The sequence below is a fragment of the Euprymna scolopes genome, chromosome 19 (genome assembly GCF_053919585.1).
Source record: "Euprymna scolopes isolate OS-2025 chromosome 19, ASM5391958v1, whole genome shotgun sequence".
In the NCBI taxonomy this organism is placed as follows: Eukaryota; Metazoa; Mollusca; class Cephalopoda; order Sepiida; family Sepiolidae; genus Euprymna; species Euprymna scolopes.
The window spans coordinates 60,405,971-60,420,692 of NC_136500.1; the positions used below are offsets into that span (position 1 = coordinate 60,405,971).

General features: G+C 34.0%; 1 protein-coding gene across 9 annotated transcripts in view; it reads left to right on the forward strand.

Annotated features, from left to right (window-relative positions):
• LOC145303651 (uncharacterized) overlaps positions 1–14,722 on the forward strand; it is a 637,407-nt gene that overhangs the window by 526,674 nt on the left and 96,011 nt on the right. Inside the window, exon 1 of one of the 9 annotated variants that reach the window (XM_080145220.1) lies at positions 13,719–13,772. The exons of the other annotated variants lie outside the window; for them this stretch is intronic. The gene's annotated coding sequence lies outside the window, so the exon portion shown is untranslated. Of the gene's footprint in view, positions 1–13,718; positions 13,773–14,722 lie in introns of those variants that run through there. 9 annotated transcript variants of the gene reach the window in all.

The window sequence follows — 14,722 nt, forward strand, 5'->3', positions numbered from 1 at the left end:
TTCTTGAATGACTTATTGTCTTGAACGATAATAAATAAAATGGAGGAAAAGATCGAAAATCTTTCTCGTGTTTCTATCTACAAAACAATGAAAAAAAAACACTAAACAATATCGTCTTACGTGAAAGAACATACAATAAAAATTGAATATAAAATCTTTAATAAAATGCTTTCTTAAAACGCTTTATTTACAGTCTTTTCGTTTGTATCTTCTTCTCTTGGGATTTTCCCAACTATAGACGGTAACAAAAATAATGTGACGTCGACAAGAAGAAAGGAACACAGCACAAATGAAATTGTTATAAAGAAACTTGTATTGATAGGAAAAAGGAGAAAGAAAGAATGTTTCTTTATAAAAACCGTCGCTTTTGCGGAACTTATCCATGATTCGTCTTTTTAACGTTGTTTGTTTCCTGTGGAGTTTGGCCGGGATGAGGTAAAAAAAAAAAAAAAAAAAAAAAAAAGGAAGCCTTGAATTCTTTGCTGCTGCAAGTGCTGTCGAAACTTCTCCCACGTGTCTGGTATGAATGGCGGAGAAGACTTAATAACACGTGTTGTCTTCGAGGCAACAACAAACAAAAGAGGAAGAGAAGTCGAAATAACCGCTCTCCAGGGGTTGGGAGGAATATAAAAAGGGAAGCTTGGGATTGGTTGTTTTTCATCCAATCACAGGGTACCCGGTTAGTGACTCCTTAATAATTCCAATACTACATGTCGTTTAAATTACATTTTTTTTTCTTTAACCTTAAAGGCTAAAGGTTCTCTTTTCATTTCTAGCAAAGGTAATTTTTTCTTTAAAGCGGCTTCATGCCTGACTTTTCTTTAAAAGCGGCTCCGTGTCTTGAGAAAATTTCTTTTCTTTTAAAAGTGACTTTTCTTTTCTTTTAAAAGTGGCCCCGTGTGTGACTTTTCTTTAAAGCGGCTCCGGATCTGACTTTATAATCTTTAAAAAAGTTTCCTTTTCTCTTGGAAAGGCTCTTTCAAACTTTTCAACTTCCGCATTTTCTAGTTAGCCGGTTCAGGTTAACCCAAAATGCTTGGTTAGATATATCTTCAAATATTCATTCATGGAGTTTGATGTAATTTGATTGTTTTGTCTTGCGGCATATCAGATCCTTTCGGGCCATTTAATACTGAATCCAGTAATGTTTGCAAAAAGGTTTTATGCTCCAAGTTCGTTATATCTTCAAATATTTATTCATAGTGTTTGGTTTCATTGTTTTGTAAAGGAAAATTGTTTTTGTTTTAGACTTTGCAGAACATAATTAAGTTTTGAAAAAAGAAAGGAAACAAAACAATAACATCAATGTTTGATACATTTTAGGTAAAGAATCCAAACGTACATGTGACAGGCACGCACATGGCCGGAAGAAACGAAACGTAATTGATTGCCGGAAATAAAAACAATTGTTCATCGATTTAAAAATACCTGCAAATTTTTTCTATCCAAAGAGTTTACTGTCGCAATATAAACGCCATTAACGGCGTGGCTACATTAACAACGAAAGCGGAATCCCAGAGTCCGCGTTTACAGTTGGATACCTGAGTGTACCAAATTATGATATAAATTAACCCGAAATTGACATCGACAGTGGACTGGCGATCAAGTCCAAGAAAACCATAACGTCAATTCGTGTGCGCCCCCCCCCCTTACTCACTATCCCCACACTGGTTCACCGCCGCCGACAATCAAGATGTATCATTATCTATCTATATATCTATAAAAGTGAAAGTGTCTGTGTGTCTGTCTGTGTACATTTCCCTACGCAATAACTCCGTCAATTTTAATCTACAGACTCGAAATTTGATATACAGGGTACTGAGATTTGGAAAAATCCATGTGATCGGTTTTCGGCCAGAAATTTGGCTGTTAAGGGGTCAAAGTTCAACAATTTGACCTTTAAGAGCTCTACCAAACTCCTCCGACAATTTTGGGAATAAACACTTTAAATTTTAGATATAGTTTCCTTGGACATGGATCTAACTTAATAACTTAATTTGAGCCCCAAACAATAAATGTTAAGGGGTCATAATAGGGGTCAAAGTTTAAAAAAATGACCTTTTTCTTTTTTGCTCAACATACACCTCCAAATACCCGGGCAATGCTGGGAACACATGTTAGTATATCTATAAAAGTGAATGTGTCTGTCTGTCTGTGTGTCTGTCTGTGTACATTTCCATACACAATAACTCTATCAATTTGCAGTCTACAGACTCGAAATTTGATATACGAGGTACTGAGAGTTGGGAAAATATTTGTAACCCCGTTTTCGGGCAGAAATTTGGCTGTTAAGGAGTCAAAGTTCAACGATTTTCCCCCTTAAGAACTCTACCAAACTCCTCCGCCAATTTTGGGAATAAACACTTTAAATTTTAGATATAAGTTACTTGGATATGGATCTAACTTAATAACTTGATTTGAGCCTAAAACAATAAATTTTAAGGGGTCATAATAGGGGTGACAGTTTTTAAAAAATTTGACCTCTGCGGTCTCTACCAAATTACTCAGACAATTTCTGGTCTAAACATTTGAAATTTTACATAAATGGTATTCAGAGATGGGGCAAGGTTATTAATCGGTTTGGGTCGAAAATTTGAGCTACAAATATATAAATCTATGTATGTATGTACGTTTGCATGTCTGCCTAAAACTTTCGACAGATGCGACGGATTTTCACAAGATCAGTATCGTTTTGAAGCTCGTACCTTCAGACGACAAATATCGAAAAATTGGCTAAAAACATTAATTTCTTCACCCTCAACTGGGTACTTTTCTACAGAGAGAGGTCGCTTTTTTTGCCGATATTTTCGAAAGTCATCCCCTCTTTTCGATTGTCTAGCCTTAATTTAAAGCTACGTCACTTCCGGTTTGGCGGTGGTCGTAACAGCAAAGACGTCACGTTTCCCCCCGTTCTTTTCCTCCTTTGCGGTGCGGGTTCGAGCCTGCCATCCTACTACCACTTTTGTTTTTGTTTTTTTTTTGCTCAACACACACCTTCAAACACCCGGGCAACGCCGGGCACCCATGCTAATATTTTTTTATAAATTAGATGTTTATTGTCATTCTCTTAAACACGGCAAAAATCGACACGTGTATTTCAAAATTATTAATAATCAAATAAAGAATGTATACGCATTTTTTTTATCGACGGGAAACATGTATTTTAAAAATAGTAACAATCAACGAACAGGAAGACTGTTTTCAGAAAAATATACGTCACAAAAAAAAGGTAAAATAAAAGTGTAGAATCCTAAGGCTAATTTTGAAAAAAATGTCTAAAATTTAAAGCTTAATCTGAAGAGCTTTTAATAAAATATTGACATTTAGGAAATCTTGCTTGATTGGTGTTTGATAAAGGAAACTTTCAAATATCGTTTTTTTTTTCTTTTACTTCTATTATATTTTTTTTCTCATTTTTTTACTCCTATCTTTTTATTTATATTTTGTACTTATATTTTTGTTTAGATTTTTACTCCTATTTTTCTATTTTTTTTTTCTCTTATTTTTTTACTAAAATGCTTTACTTATATTTTTATTCATATTTTTTTTTTGCTTATCTCAAAAGATCAGACCAGTAATTTAGAATAAATGAAAAACGAAACGTGAATAAAAATAGATTAAACATAATGTTTTGCTATAGGTTTTTTCGTTCATACAAGTAACTAAATACGAACAGGTGCGTGTGTTTAATTTAGAATGTGGCGTTCTGCCATTTAATTATTAATTGAACCAAATTGTTATAAAATGGCGGTTATGAAATGTATAATAATGTGGGTTGGCTACTTGGGTGTACAAAGTTCGAATGCAGTCAATTCCCCAGCATTACCTTCATGTATGCATGTTGACAACCTTTACATGGGCCCTTCTATTAGTATCTGGTTATTGAAAAAAAATCGAAAAAACCAACGCCTATAACAGAATAAAGACCGTCAAAAAGTCGTACCATGTTGATTCATCGGAATTAATTTTACCGTTTCCTCAGCTATCGATAAAATAGTATTAACGGTTGACAGAAAGACACAATAATACAAAGGGGGCTGATATGTCGTAAGAATAGATGCAGCAAACTAAATGAATACCAAACTTCTTTTATTTCATTATAAAGAACTAGATCTTAAATGAAAATTATACCTTATTCACAGATAAATTATTGTTGAGTACATCTATATATTAATACGGTAGTATCTTTAACGTACGTACGTGTGTCACGGTTTCCAGTAGATTATTCGATAGGGTGATCGTATTAATTATAACGAAGGATAGAAGTTGATAAATGAGTATATAGATACGCTAATTTAATGTTCATAGTATGTTATCACCTTATATCCTCCTTTTTAACAAATAGGATCTCCCGATCACCGAAGACGTAATGTAAAAAAAAAAAATTAAAATTAAAAAGAAAATAAATAAATTTAAAAAAAAATGATGGGGCGCTTGGGCTGTACGTGTAACTAAAATATACCTTCTTGGTCTTCTGGCTAGGATCTAAGGGTAATATCTTAGGTATATCTAAAATGTTGTGTAAAGTCACCAATATTTTACTCACTATCAGCCACGTCATCATTTTGTGTCTATCTTATAATTGTGCATACGTTTACGGGTGCCGCTAGTCGCTTTAATTGAACAAGTGAGCAGAGTTTTTTTTGCTTATGTTCATGTTAATTTTATTAATTAGAGATCTCCGTACACTTTTTTTTTTTTTTTTGTAAATAGGCGCTAAAATCAAGTTGACCCCCCCTCCTATGAATAAACATCTTTTACCAATTAAAATAATTTTAAGTTGTAGTTAAATTTGCTATTTTATAATTGCCAATAATCATTTTTTATACTATTTTTTCGTAAACACATGGACAACAGCACCATGGTGGATCGTAAGATAATTCAAAGTATGGAAGCGTAGACGTGTTACATATTTATTTAAGCATTTCCATGAATTTTAAAATTTTAATGTAACCAAACAAGCAAATATCATTTTAAAATATAATTGAATTAATTTATAATTCCAATGTAAAAATGAATTTGTTATTTTTTATTTCCATATTGCCTTCTCTGTCATATAATAAAAAAATGTTGTTTTTTTTTTTAAACTTGACTTTTACTTCTCCGTGATCTGGAAGCATTAATTTACCCTGGACATCTGTAATTATGTTTCCCGCTCTTATGGATTATTAATGGACTTATTTATTATTTATTTTATCATATCATTTTATACTTTTTCCTTGTTCTTTCATAATCATTATGAATCTTTATAAACTTTCACTAATCGTTAAAAACATTTTTCTGCAACTATGATTCAATGCATATTTGTAATGCATCAATCTGCAAAATTTATTCAATATTTTGCAAACCTCATATGAGAAGAATTGCATTTTTCGAAACTCCACGGAATAAGGTCTTTCAAGTTTATTTGTACTCCTTATCGGATGATAAAAGATACTATATACCTTCTTTACAGGTTTTTAATGCTTTTTTGAAAATTTGAATTAATTGGTATCTTTTCTTCATATCATTCTCTATTTAATGGTATATTGACAAAATTGGACTTTCTAGAATAATATTTTTAATTTATTTTTAAAGATTTAAAAGTAGTGTTTTTCGCAAAAATAATGTAAAAAAATGCTGATCTAAAGATAATAATTATCAATAACATATTCAACGAATTGCACACTTCAAAATACAAAAGATGGAAAATTAAACACATTTCAATTCGGATTTTCAATCTCAGAATTTGAAAAGGAGCTGGGTTTTAAAAAATTTTTTTTTTTTTCCAATCTTCATCCCCAAATACAGGAAGTATGTTTAGATGTGGCTTTTTATTTTAAGGGTAGGAGTGACAACAAATGAGGAAGGGGGTTTAATCACACACACACACACACACACACACACACACACACACACACACACACACACACACACACACACACACACACACACACACACACATATATATATATATAGAGAGAGAGAGAGACTATGAAAAAAATACACCTTTATAAGGGGCATTCTTTACTTAATAATCGATTAACATTTCATATTGATTAGATAATTACCTGATTTTTGGTAGATTTTTAAAAGGAGACTCTATCAACACAAACCTTAAACCCTACCTCTGTTTTGTCCGTCGCTAACTTTTATTTAGATTTTTCTTATATTCTTTATATTTTTACTTGTATGCCTTTTATTTGTATCTGTTTTTACTTACCACAGAAGATCATGCCAAATATTTAGAATTAATATGAACAGGAAAAAAAACAATGTTTTGCTATTAACTTTTTTTACATCATGCAAGTAACTAGATACGAACAGTTGCGTGCGTTTAATTAAAATTGTGGCATTTTTCCATTTAATTATTATTTGAATCAAATTGTAATAAAATTATTGCTACTTCTATAAAAGCAATGCTTTAATCTCAATATAATGTTGTATATATGTATAAAATGTAATGGATAATATAGTATATACATATAATGTATAAAATTATTGGATTCGCGGGGATTAAAAAAAAATTTTTTTTAATGTTTAAGGAAGTAACTGAAATGCGTTATGGTTACATTGACACGAGAAGTTATCTCATAATTTTACCAATGTAGAGGGCTTAGATCTAGCAGCTTCTGATTACATCATAATCAATGCCGAAATGAGATTTATTAAAATAGCGTGACTAATCAATAGTGTTAACATAATGCCTCCTGTTAAAACACAGACGTCAATGTTAACGCATTGTTTAGTATATCCTATATTATCCCACTTATTTCGGCATAAAATATAAAGTCGATGCGACCTAGACGAAAGTGGGAGTTGTGAAAATTGAAAGTGCTAAGAAATGAAAAAATTAAACAATTCGCATCGAACTTTGTGAAAATTGAAAGCGTCTAGAGGTGGAAATAGTAAATTATCCGCGTAGAACTTTGGAGAACTTGAAAGCGTCGAGAAATGAAAAGATTAAAATGATTTGCGTTGAACTTAGAAAATTACAAGAGTTGAGAAATAGAAATATTAACGACTCACGTAGAACTTTGTGAAAATTGGAAGTGCTGAGAGATGGAATTGTGATTCGAGTCAGGCGTTTTTTTTTTTAATTGAGAATTTTTCATGGAGAATTATGCCTCGACTTAACTTTTTATGTTTGACAAGTTGGTAGTATCTAGCAGTGTTTGAGATGCTAGTAGTTTCTAGCGGTGTTTTAGATGCTAGTAATGTCTAGCGGTATTCGAGATGCTAGTAGTGCCTAGTGATGTTTGAGATGCTAATAGTGTATAGTGTTGTTCGAGATGCTAGTAGTGTCTAGCGATGTTTGAGATGCCAGTAGTGTCTAGCGGTGTTCGAGAGACTAGTAGTAGTGTTTGAAGTTGATGTGAGTGCCGATCTGGGCAAGGGATTATGAAATGACCTTTAAGGATTATGGGCGATGTAGTTTGATATCAACTGATTTGCATATCAATGAAGCTTCGCTCCCAAGAAAACGTTATAAAAGACTAAAGTCGAAAGAGTAGGGGAGTCAAATTCGTGGAACCGAACTGAACAGGTTGGAATGTGGAAAGTCGTACGAACGCTGACAACGATCCTTTTTTAATTTACACTTTCAACTGAAAAAAAAAACAAAAAAAAACTCGTGCCGAATTTCTTTCCATTGTTTCTTTGCGAAACTTTCATACACAACGTCAGGTCCGTGTTAAAATGTAACGTCTACGTTACATTCTGATAAACGTATGGAGGAGTATTTAATATTGACATACCGATATCGGTTGTATCTCCGTGAACGAAACAGATCTGTAATATGTACCGATGGGGAGAAAAATAATTGATAGGACGAATAAAATCTTGGACATTGGAATCTAGCTAAATTCTTATTTATTTATATATTCTCTATTATCTTAACAAACACTGAGCTTATGATTAAAAAAAAAAAGATTGTCATAGATAAAGAATAGAAAATATACGCACAAGTATAACATATATAAACATTTGACCGCTACTTTTAAAGTGCTGTATTTGTTTCTTTACAAAGAGCTTTACGTTACACTAAGTAAACAACAGGCGACATCATTTAACGAAAGAAGAGGGGGAACTTATATATATATATATATATATATATATATATATATATATATATATATATATATATATATATGAAGAGCATATTAACATATTAAAAACACTTTGAAAAAGAGTTAAAAACATATTTAATTTGAAAAGGAAACACTAAATGAGTGGATAGTCCTTAATCTGCGGAGTTCCGAAAAAATACTTTCCTTCTCATCAGAGGGTAGGATTTAGCAAAGTGCGGGATCGGATTTTGCTTGCAAAAGTATTTGATGAAATTACAAGTAAGTAAAACATCTTACTTGATAACAAAAAGTGAAGCAGAGGGAATAGGATGAAGAAAAAAAGTGATTTCACGTGAATGGATAGTCTGGTGAAAGGTAAAGTATCCAATGACGATAAAATCCAAAAATGCAAATCCAAGAAAGTTAGTTAAATTTACATTCGCACAAGTAAAATCCAAGGAAATCGCGCAATTGGAAGATGGTTCAAAATAACCCAAAAGGCAGAAATCCGTGGAATAATTCACAAATAGGTACAAGGAAATGGGGAAATAAATCCAATAATATTATAAGAAAGATAAGATATGCGTTAGACTCGGCTGCCGAGGCAAGGCGTAATATATATATATATATATATATATATATATATATATATATATATATATATATATATATATATATATATATAAAGAGAAATCACAGATATAATTATGAGTGTTTAGCGTGTAAATGAACACAATAGCTAGCAATAAGATTCTAAATCGGTCAGCTGCTTCCATCGTCAGCGTTAATATTAATTTGACCTTTAAAAAATAATAGCCTTCATAATTATTTCCCCATCGTTGTGTTTATGAAGTGATTTCCGTCAGGTTTTTTTATTATTATTATAATTTAGTGATTTCTATCATCTGCCTTCGAGTATTCATTCATAGCCAATAATTTTCTTTCTTTCTTTCTTTACCAAAGTATATGTCGATATTCTCTATTGAACACCCCTCCCTCACTTGCATAACTGACTTCGTATTCCTTCGGGCGGTCAATGTTCAGGGTTTACTAGTGCTTTGTCCTCTCATTCGTCACTGACCGTTATATCGTGAATATGGAATCGAAGCAATTATCCGAATTAGCCGACAACAAAAGCATTAAGGCAATCGATTGGAGAAAATTGCGTATCTTAAACAACTTAATAATTTTGTATTAATAACCAGTTCGATGAAGCGGATGTTGCTGGTGCATTAAGAAACTACAAATAGCCAGCAACTGGCAGATCATCGACGGAGACGTGCGGTAATGGGATAATGAATATCAATTCCAACCATGGAATCTAATGCGGAACGATCTCTTTTGTTCTCTACAGGCCCTTCCTGGTCGAAGAGACGTTGTTTTTCTTTCTTTACTCTATTGTTATTTCCAGGGTAGATGCTCGACTGAGCTCCAAATTCTGGTTCATCACTTTGTAAAATGTTTGGAGCAATAACTCGGCTTATCCCCACCCCTGTAAGAAAGTTTTAATTTGTTCCCTTTTGTACCTAAAAACAATCCTCTCATAGCATTGTTCATAATTTAATTGCTATTTTGTTACCGTTACCATTATTAGAACTTATTATAGTTTTACTTACATTGACAGCGAATTAGAATGAAAGTTTAATTGTGTTCTTGTTAATTATTTTACTTAATCTATTTTCTGAGGGGAAGTTCTTATCAATTATTTTGTAAAATTCTTTAGAGATATTATTTTGTATATGTTCACTGCAAGGTGAATTAAAGCAGACTTTTTTTCGTCTATTTCTCTTATTACTATTATATGCTTCTTCATTATTTATAATTTAATTCTTTTTATTCTTATTATTTTTATACCGATTTTTATTCTTTACTTTTCTTCTTCTTTTCATCGCCATGTTATATGATATTGTGTAGTTTGTCCTGCAAGCTTTATTATCCCCCTCTTTTATATGTTGTAAAAGAATAGTTACACATATAAATTGAGACTAGAATTTGAAGAGGTAAATTAATATAACGATGTTACATACCCAGGTAACACCGATTCACCTTCCCCACGGGCTAAAGGGTGGATGGAGTGTTTGACGTGAGATTCATTCTTCTCTCCAAAGTCCGGAATATGCTTTTTTTATTGCCGATATAGCCGACAATGAGAACAATTGAAGTTGACATGGCGACGTGAGGCCTGCTCTGTTATCTGGGGAAATAATGCCGCATTATATTTAAATGTCGGACCACCCTGCAAGCGACGGGAATGAAACTGAAAAACGGGAGAGCATAACTGATAAGCTACTTTCTTTGGAAAATAAGTAGAAAGGGAGAAAAGAGGAAAAGAGAATTTATATAGTTAAGATAGAGAAGGAAAAAGAGATTCAGAGGAAAAGAGAAAGGGTAATCTTCAAATGTACACAGAGGAAAACAGAATGATCTCAAAGAGTTGGGTGGTTGGAATTAGAGTTTAATAAAAACGATTGTGTTTTTAGATACAGGAGATTTGGCCGGCTGACATTGAAGAGAACGCATCGCCCTGGACTCTTGCCCAATGACAGAAACCCCCATAAGCGCTAAGTTGAAAGGCTCTTGTTCCTAGCTGGGAAATTGTCTAAATGAACTTAAGTGAAAACGTCCTACATCAGAAAGCCGTTAACAACTCAAAGAACACAACTTTATACAAGTGTCTGTATATCTTAAAAATGATTTTATGTATTAATTATTATTGTTCATAAGAAAATTGTCTCCACAGTTATTGATTATTGATTACTTATTGGTTTGAGAGTAACACAATTAATTTAGAAATTTAGAAAGAATATTCAATTAATTAAAGAAAAAATATCTCAATTTGAAGTTGCTTATTCTTATTTTAAATTGATTGTTTTTAGGTTTTTGACATTTTCTTAACTTGAAGTTGATTGTTCATTTTGATGTTGATTAATCCATTTTGCAGTTGATTAATTTTTTACCTTAATCAAATTTGAAGTTGATTATTTTCATTTTGAAGTTGAAACGGTATAGTGCAGTTGGGAAGCTATGCATCGACAATTTACTCCCAGCTATGGGAGATGACCTTTGCAGCATTTTCAATTAAAAAAAAAACAACAACAAAAATTAAACGAACACTTCATAAATGGTTGTCAATCGGCAAACGCGTACTTTTACATATGTGCGGTTTTGCCAGTGAACTTTATGGGGACGCACCTATTATCGGGAATAATGAACTATTCCATGACGTCACTTCCGTCCATGGCGTCACTTCCGGTAGGAGAAGCGGATAGTCGTTCACAACGTCCTGCCATGAGCAAAGACATTGTTCAATTGCCTCTTTTATGTATTTTTGTTAATCTATATATTAATACGATAGCGTGTGTGTAATTTTCTGTGTCACGCTTACATCCGGATCGTTTAATTGCTATGTACTTCCATTTTTTTTGTCATAATTTTACCAAGAATTCTTCATGAGGTTTGGTTTCGATTATTGCTGATGGCACTAGTCATCTTTTCTTTTCTTTTTATATAAATAATTTTATCAAGAATTCTTCCTAAGTTTTGGTTACGGCTTCGATTATAACTGATGGCACTCCAGTAATCTATATTTTTATAAATAATTTTATCAAGAATTCTTCATAAGTTTTGGTTTCGGTTATGGCTGAAGGAACTTTATATATATATATATATATATATATATATATATATATATATATATATATATATATATATATATATATATATATATATCAAGTTTTTATTTCGGTTTCGATTCAAGCTAATGCACCCAAGTCATCAGGAGATATTTTTTTATTTTTGAAATCGCAACTTTATGCTGTATAAAAATCGATAGAACGTTAACTCTATAATAATATATTCGAAATCTGCACTAATTAAAATATGATATTTAAGCGTAATTTACGACTGGTTTTTGTCGGGCGTTCGTGCTAGCTTAGATAAATACTTTTACAATTTTAACAAAAGAGATACAATAATATCAGAGCATCTCAATTTACATTGAACATCTACAGAATTCCAACATCAATATATTATATATGAATGTCCCCTGTGGAATTTCCATAAGTCCCGCTAGTACATATTTAATTGTTACTGTGTCTTTCTCGTCATTTATTCAACCACTAGCACTAAAACACAACTCAACAAAACTGTTGTGGTTTAAATGTTGAAAGATAAATGAGAAGGCTTGGAAGCAGTGAAATGAAATACATATTAACAGAAAATACAGAAACGTATATTGGTTGAGTGGGACTCCGCTCAACTGGAAGGACAAAATAAGGTTACGACCCACTCCCCCCTGGGTCATCTCCATTACGTCTTTGCCCATGTTAGACCAGTAGACGTAGCTTCTCATTAAGCTTTTCATCCGATTTTTTCCATGGTGCCTCGTGTGAAAATCCCGTAGAATTCTTTTCTTGAGACTTTTCGGAAGTACCATTCTTTCGTTATATAGTAAGATCTCGTCACAACGCTAGAATACTTCTGGAACGTTGTTATCCTTCACAGCGATCTTGCTCTTGATGTCACAAATAAAGTCGTCCTTTTCTGCTTCTCTTTTAATTTCAGGTGTGGATACTGGAAGCTCTCTAATTGTGCTGCCTATCATTGTTTTTATTTCGGAATCGGTACGAAGTGCAGCAATTATGGAATCTTCAAAAGGTTGCAAGGCCATCCGCATGGCTAATTTATTTCGATGACAGGTACTCAAATTTAAAGTCATAATTTAGTAGGATAGTACATAATCTCAGTAGTCTGTTGGCAGTATATGTCGGTTAGTATTTTTTGGATCCGAAAATCGTCAGTAATGATTTATGGTCGGTTTGTAACGTGAAAGTTCTGCCATGTAACTTCCTATGAAATTTCGTTACCGCGAATATGATACTTAGAGCTTCTTTTTCGCTTTGTGAATACTGTCTATATGCTGGCAGTAGCGTTCTCGATGCATAGGCTATCGGTTTATTGGTACTGTCGAGCATTATATGTAGTATACAAGCTACAATACCATATGAGTGTACGTCGCTTGCTACTATTATTTTCAGCTTTGGATCATAGTGAGTAAGAAATAGTTTCGATGTTAGAGTATCCTGGATTTTTCAAACGCCGCTTGACATTCAAGCGTCCATATCTAGTTTTTTTTCTTTAATAGCTCCTTCAGCGGGGCGCGCAAGTTATGCATGTTCTTTATGATGACCTGGTAGAAGTTTGCCAGTCCCAGAAAACTTTGGAGCGCTTGTACATTATCGAGAGCAGGCATGTTCTTTATGACTTCTGCCCTCTCGCATCGTCTTCTATTTTTATTAATTATGTGACCTAGGTACTTTATCTCGTCCATGAGGAAATCTCACTTAAACGTAGATTAAAATAGATACAGTTTATAAATACCGAAGACACTTTTAATTGTAAGTAATACGGTGTAAAATAAATTCTAGTGATTCATTTGTTTATCAAGCTAGTCGATTGTAACACGAACTCTTCATGAAACAAGCGCCTTCACAGCAAAAAGCAAAATGGTAGAGAGCAAGCATGCCCAGTTCAGTCGATCGAGCCCAGCAACCAACGAGACACAGCAGCAGTAGCAGCAGTAATTAAAATAGCCCTTTTCAGGACTAACTTTCAACACACTATCTTAATGCGATACCCACTTCACTCTTCGATAGTGTCTGCCTTCTAGGACACCCTTTCTACAGCCAGCGACATCTGCAACATCCAGCACCTTAGTAACTCCAGGTAACTCCTGTAGCTTTCAGTGATTTCAGCTCATTCATGTAGCTTCTAGCGACTCCAGCTTACTCCTGCAGCTTCAGCGCCGTCAGCCACTAACTCCTGCGTCTCTTGATGTCCGGTTTCCATTTCCCATCGACGTCCTGCTTCTAGTTGTAGTATCTACTGATGTTCAGCTACCTGCTCTATTGCCTACTGACGTCTAACTGCCCGTTTCCAGTGTCCACTGACGTCTAAGTATCCGTACCAGTACCCACTGACGTCCAGTTACCTGCTCCAGTGCCTACTGACGCCTACTGACGCCCAGCTACGCGTTTTCAGTGCCCACTGACGCCTGACTACTCATTCCAGAGACCACTGACGTCCAGCTACCACTTCCAGTACTCACTGACGCCCAACTACTCGTTCCAGTGCTCACTGATGTCCAGCTACGATTTCCAACATCATACTCCGTCTATAACACGCCGCTTAACCTGAGACACATCATTGTACCTCAGGGACGCAATAATTTCAGTCCATCAAGACGCACGTTCTCGCTCCGGCTGACCATGACATCCATTGCTGTACATTTTACCTTTCTTTTTCGAGGGGCGTGCAATAAGTAATGCCCCTGATCCACTTCCAGTTGTCTGATCTAGCTGAAATTTTGCATGTGCAATGATTTATATCTCTACAGGTTATGTGGCAAATTACAGCTCTGAACTTATTGTGATTTCTGTTTTACAGGTGTTTGAACTGAGTCAGGTGTGAAATGGAGCCTGTTGAATGTCGAGCAGAGATCCGGTTTTTGTATTTGAAAGGACGCACACCACAGGAGACTTTTGATGAAATGAAAGAAACGTATAGTGATAATGCCCCACTGGCATCGTGAATTCAAACATGGCCGGAAGTTTGTGGAAACAGCTCCCAGACCTGGTCGCCCCCCTTCTACCATTCATGAGGCATATGTCCGTCAA